This window comes from Meles meles, chromosome 7 (assembly GCF_922984935.1).
Source record: "Meles meles chromosome 7, mMelMel3.1 paternal haplotype, whole genome shotgun sequence".
In the NCBI taxonomy this organism is placed as follows: domain Eukaryota; kingdom Metazoa; phylum Chordata; class Mammalia; order Carnivora; family Mustelidae; genus Meles; species Meles meles.
In genome coordinates, this window is record NC_060072.1 from 94,535,347 (window position 1) to 94,542,208 (window position 6,862).

The 6,862-nt window shown below is 36.8% G+C and overlaps 1 pseudogene; it reads right to left on the bottom strand.

Annotated features, from left to right (window-relative positions):
- Positions 1-315: 315 nt before the first annotated feature.
- Positions 316-1,098, bottom strand: LOC123946066 (annotated as a pseudogene).
- Positions 1,099-6,862: the final 5,764 nt, after the last annotated feature.

The window sequence follows — 6,862 nt, forward strand, 5'->3', positions numbered from 1 at the left end:
AGACATGGGGGAGATATGTTTAAAGTGGAAACTAGAAGAGTGCCTGGGTGGTTCATTCAGTTAGACATCTGCCTTTGGCTCAAGTCATGCTCTCAGTGTTCTGAGAGGCTCCGGTCATGCTCTAGGGTGGGGGTCGTTGGTTGGATCCCCAAGTAAGGCTCCCTGCTCTTTCTCTCTCTCTCAAATAGATAAATAAAATCTTTTTAAAAAAATAAAAAATAATTATATTTTTTTAAAGGAGAAAGAAAATTTTAAAATAACTTTAAACTTTGTGGGGGGGGAATTTTTTTTTTTCCATTTGCGAGTAGTCCTTTATTAACTGGCCTGATTACAAAAATAATCATGGTAGATACCTTAGTTCATTCTTTGAATAAGCCTATTGATCTGGTCTTCCCTGTTGCCAGCATCTCCACCTTCCACAAAATGGGTGGTCTTTTTCTTCATTTCCCCCTCGTGGAGAAGAGAATTTGAAGGGCCATAAAAAGTTGTTTGCCTCTTTGAAACTTTTTCCAACAGTATAGATCTCATGAATCAGATCCTCCATGCAGATGATGCCATATTTACCAAGAGATCAGGCAATCAGTGTGTTATCTGTCAGGCCAATTCGCTTCTTTTTGATTTTGCCATAACCACGCTTGTAGATCAATTCATTCACTGACTTCAGGTTCGGGTACCCCCATGCTATATATGGTTCCACAATCCTTAACGTGTTAACTGAAGCCTTGTTGAGCTTAACAAAGATGCCATTGAAGATTTGACGAAGGCGAAGAAGCTGCAACCTTTGGAAACTTTGGCCTCACACCATTGATACCTCTGATCCTGATGACAAATGCCAACTTGGGTTCCGCAGGTACATAGAAGTTGCCAGCTTTTCTTGCCATCCTCGCCATTCGAATCTCAGTTCTGTACATCTGTCTATATTCCTTGTGATAATGCTTAACTTTTTCATACATAAGCTTCCTCCTTGCCTTTTGAAGCATCTTTTGAGCAAACTTCTTCCTCAGAAGCTTGATTTCAGCTCTGCAAAATTCCCTCGCTTCTTTTAAGGGTTTCTGGCACAGCAGGAACCTTCTTTTTCTTCCCTTCTGCACCCTTCATGGTTCCAGCTGGAAAAAGAGGAAGTCTGGAAATTTTATTTTTGAATATAGAAGATGAACCTTGAACCAAGTGATAGAGGTAATTATCAAAAAAGTTTTGACTAAAGAGAAAATAAAATTATATATTTATCTTATTTAGCAGTGACAATATATTCTACATAGTAAATTCCTTTCAGACAGTCATAGAAAATATGCAAGTCTTGTGAATCCATTTTATTGAGAGAGGGTGGTAAATGTAATGGGACGTTAATTTTCTGGCCGCGTTACACCTAGCCAGTAAATAAAGATTCAAATTCCTTTTGGTGCTCTTCCAAATATCTTGCTCAGTCTCCTTCCTATGTAATTTCTACACAAGACAAAGACTGTTACCTTCAAGCACAAGAGGCATGAAACTTGAGAAAATACAAATTATTCCCAAATATTTTATACATGAAATAAAACTAAAATTTCTGGTTCATTTAACTTTGAGTCTGAGTCTTGCCTTCTATTTTTTTTTTCCTTTGGGGAAACTCTTATGTTTAGTTTTCCAAATGAACACTAGTAGCATTTGTCAATTTTACAACAATTCTTGATATTTTTAAGCACGTTATATGCATTTGTAAGTTAATTTAGGGAACATTAACATACTAACACTATTGCACATTTTATATATGAACAAAAGTGTTTTTCCATGGGTTCAAGTCTCATTTGTATACTTGTATACAAATTATCTTCCAATTTTTAAGTTTTATTTAATTTTTGTAAGAACATTTACCATGAGGCCTGCCCTCATTACAGATCGTTAAGTGTATAATACAATGTTATTAACTAGAGGCACAATATGGTGCAGCACATCTCTAGAACTTATTCAGTATCTTGTTACTACTGAAGCTTTAACCCCACTGATTAGCAACTCCCCATTTTCTCCTCCTCCCTGCCCCTGGTAATTACCTGTGAGTTTGACTACTTTAGATTCCATAAGTGAAATCATAACAGTGTTTCCTTTCTGGAACTGAATTATTTCACTTACAATAATGTTATTCAGATTCATCCATGTTTCCACGAATGGGGGAAGTCACTTCTTTTATCAAAGCTAAATAATATTTCATAATGTCTATGTACAGTTTATCTATCCACCTATCTGTGGGCATTTATGTTATTTTCTTATATTGACTATTGTGGATAGTTTTGCAATGGCTGTGGGGGTGCAGATAACTCTTCAAGACTCTGATCTGATTCTTTTGGATATGTACCCAGAAGTGGGGCTGATGGATCAAATGGTAGTTCGATTTTTAATTTTTTGGGGAACCCAAATAGCATTTTCTATAGTGGTTGAACCATTTTTGCATTGCTATCAACAGTGTAAAATCGTTCTCTTTTCTCTGTATCTTGACCTTCCCTTGCCTTTTGTGGATTTTCTAGTAATAGCCATACTGATGGTTATCAAGGGATATCTTATTATGGTTTTGATTTGCACTTCCCTGATGATTAATGACTTTGAGTGATTTTTTTAAATATACCTGGTGCCACTTGTACATTTTCTTTAGAAGAATATTTATTCAAGACCTTAGCTCATTTTTTTAAACATAATTATGAGTTTGGACTATTGAGTTGTAAGAGTCCCTGACATATTTTGGAGATCAACTCTTTATCAGATACACAGTTTGCAAGTAGTTTCTCACATTCCATACCAGATCTTTTAATTCTGTTGTCTGTTTCCTTTGCTTGCTCAAGCTTTTTAGTTTGATGTAGTACCGCTTGTCTATTTTTGCTTTTGTTGCTTGTGTTTTTGTTGTCATATCCATGAAATCATCGTAAAAATCAATGTCATGACGATTTTTGCATATGTTTTCTTCCATGAGCTTTACAGTTTCAGATCCTGTGCTTAAGTCTTTAATCCACTTCGAGTAGATTTTAGTGTATGATAAAAGATAAAGGTCCAATTTCATTCTTTATATGTGGATACCCAGTTTTACCATTTATCATTTGGAGAAACCATTCTTCCACCATTGTATATTCTTGGTACCTTGTTGAAAATATGTTCAACATATATGTATGGATTTATTTCTGGTCTCTATGTTCTGTTTCATTGGTCTATGGCTGTCTTTATGGTGTTACCATACTCTTTTGATTGCTGGAGGCTTGTAATATGTTTTAAAATCAATAAGTGTGATGCCTCCAGCTTTGTTCTTTCTCAAGATAGATTTAGCTAGTAATTAATTTTATGGTTCCATATGAATTTTAGACTAGTTTTTTTTTTTCTATTTATGCTTGGAAGAGGGCCATTAAGATTTTGATAGGGATTCCAATGAATCTGTAGATCCTTCTGAATAGTATGGACATTTTAACATTATGAAGTCTTCTAATCAAGGAACAAAAGATGTCTTTCCATTTGTGTGTACTTTCTTTAATTTTCTTCTTCAATGTTATATAGTTTTTAGTACATTAGTCTTTCACTTGTATATTATTGTATATTTCCTCTGGTTCCCACCAACAGAAAGTATGAATATGAATGAAATACATATATATTTGAGGCATCATTATTTTTAAGTTGATAATTATGACTAGCAAAATGTCTTCGAAGAATAAGCTAGAACTGATCTCTTTCAGGAAATTTTCCACTACTCTGATCTTCATTTCATATTTCCTCTAATGCTCATGTATTATATGAATATTACATCTAAGTGAAGTTATTTAAAATATTTAATGTTGATTTAAATTTCTGGAGATAATTTAATTCATTCACCTTTTGTTAAATTTATTTATTTTTTCAGCATAACAGTATTCATTGTTTTTGCACAACACCCAGTGCTCCATGCAATACGTGCCCTCCCTATTACCCACCACCTGGTTCCCCCAATCTCCCACCCCAGCCCCTTCAAAACCCTCGGGTTGTTTTTCAGAGTCCATAGTCTCTTATGGTTCGCCTCCAATTCCAATTTTTTTTTTTGTTATAAACATATAATGTATTTTTATCCCCAGGGTACAGGTCTGTGAATCACCAGGTTTACACACTTCACAGCATTCACCGTAGCACATACCCTCCCCAATGTCCATAACCCCCTCCCCCTCTCCCAACCCCACCTCCCCCCAGCAACCCCCAGTTTGTTTTGTGAGATTAAGAGTCATTTATGGTTTGTCTCCCTCCCAATCCCATCTTGTTTCATTTATTCCTCTCCTATCCCCCTAACCCCCCATGTTGCATCTCCATGTCCTCATATCAGGGAGATCCTATGATAGTTGTCTTTCTCCAATTGACTTATTTGACTAAGTATGATACCCTATAGTTCCATCCATGTCGACGCAAATGGCAAGATTTCATTTCTTTTGATGGCTGCATAGTATTCCATTGTGTATATATACGACCTCTTCTTTATCCATTCATCTGTTGATGGACATCTAGGTTCTTTCCATAGTTTGGCTATTGTAGACATTGCTGCTATAAACATTCGGGTACACGTGACCCTTCGGATCACTATGTTTGTATCTTTAGGGTAAATACCGAGTAGTGCAATTGCTGGGTCATAGGGTAGCTCTATTTTCAATATTTTGAGGAACCTCCATGCTGTTTTCCAGAGTGGTTTCACCAGCTTGCATTCCCACCAACAGTGTAGGAGGGTTCCCCTTTCTCCGCATCCTCGCCAGCATCTGTCATTTCCTGACTTGTTAATTTTAGCCATTCTGACTGGTGTGAGGTGATATCTCATTGTGGTTTTGATTTGTATTTCCCTGATGCTGAGTGATGTGGAGCACTTTTTCATGTGTCTGTTGGCCATCTGGAGGTCTTCTTTGCAGAAATGTCTGTTCATGTCCTCTGCCCATTTCTTGATTGGATTGTTTGTTCTTTGGGTGTTGAGTTTGCTAAGTTCCTTATAGATTTTGGATACTAGCCCTTGATCTGATAGGTCATTTGCAAATATCTTCTCCCATTCTGTCAGTTGTCTTTTGGTTTTGTTAACTGTTTCCTTTGCTGTGCAAAAGCTTTTGATCTTGATGAAATCCCAATAGTTCATTTTTGCCCTTGCTTCCCTTGCCTTTGCCAATGTTCCTAGGAAGATGTTGCTGCGGCTGAGGTCAAAGAGGTTGCTGCCTGCGTTCTCCTCAAGGATTCTGATGGATTCCTCTCTCACATTGAGGTCCTTCATCCATTTTGAGTCTATTTTCATGTGTGGTGTAAGGAAGTGGTCCAATTTCATTTTTCTGCATGTGGCTGTCCAATTTTCCCAGCACCATTTATTGAAGAGGCTGTCTTTTTTCCATTGCACATTCTTTCCTGCTTTGTCGAAGATTAGTTGACCGTAGAGTTGAGGGTTTATTTCTGGGCTCTCTATTCTGTTCCATTGATCTATGTGTCTGTTTTTGTGCCAGTACCATGCTGTCTTGATGATGACAGCTTTGTACTAGGGCTTGAAGTCCGGAATTGTGATGCCACCCACTTTGGCTTTCTTTTTCAATATTCCTTTGGCTATTCGAGGTCTTTTCTGGTTCCATATAAATTTTAGGATTATTTTTTCCATTTCTTTGAAAAAAATGGATGGGATTTTGATAGGGATTGCATTAAATGTGTAGATTGCTTTAGGTAGCATAAATATTTTCACAATATTTATTCTTCCAATCCAGGAGTGTGGAACATTTTTCCATTTCTTTGTGTCTTCCTCAGTTTCTTTCATGAGTACTTTATAGTTTTCTGCATATAGATTCTTAGCCTCTTTGGTTAGGTTTATTCCTAGGTATCTTATAGTTTTGGGTGCAATTGTAAATGGGATTGACTCCTGAATTTCTCTTTCTTCTGTCTTGTTGTTGGTGTACAGAAATGCAACTGATTTCTGTGCATTGATTTTATACCCTGACACTTTACTGAATTCCTGTACAATTTCTAGCAGTTTTGGAGTGGAGTCTTTTGGGTTTTCCACATATAGTATCATATCATCTGCGAAGATTGATAGTTTGACTTCTTCTTTGCCAATTTAGATGCCTTTAATTTCTTTTTGTTGTCTGATTGCTGAGGCTAGGACTTCTAGTACTATGTTGAATAGCAGTGATGATAATGGACATCCCTGCCGTGTTCCTGACCTTAGCAGAAAAGCTTTCAGTTTTTCTCCATTGAGAATGATATTTGCTGTGGGTTTTTCATAGATGGCTTTGATAATATTGAGGTATGTGCCCTCTATCCCTACACTTTGAAGAGTTTAGATCAGGAAGGGATGCTGTACTTTGTCAAATGCTTTTTCAGCATCTATTGAGAGTATCATATGGTTCTTCTTCTTTCTTTTATTAATGTGTTCTATCACATTGATTGATTTGCAGATGTTGAACCAACCCTGCAGCCCTGGAGTAAATCCCACTTGATCGTGGTGAATAATCCTTTTAATGTACTGTTGAATCCTATTGGCTAGTATTTAGGCGAGAATTTTTGCATCTGTGTTCATCAAGGATATTGGTCGGTAGTTCTCTTTTTTGTTGGGATCCTTGTCTGGTTTTGAGATCAAGGTGATGCTGGCCTCATAAAATGAGATTGGAAGTTTTTCTTCCATCTCTATTTTTTGGAACAGTTTCAGGAGAATAGGAATGAGTTCTTCTTTAAATGTTTGGTAGAATTCCCCTGGGAAGCCGTCTGGCCCTGGGCTTTTGTTTGTTTGGAGATTTTTGATGACTGTTTCAATCTCCTTACTGGTTATGGGCCTGTTCATGTTTTCTATATCTTCCTGGTTCAGTTGTGGTAGTTTATATGTGTCTAGGAATGCATCCATTTCTTCCACATTGTCAAATTTATTGGCGTAGAGTTG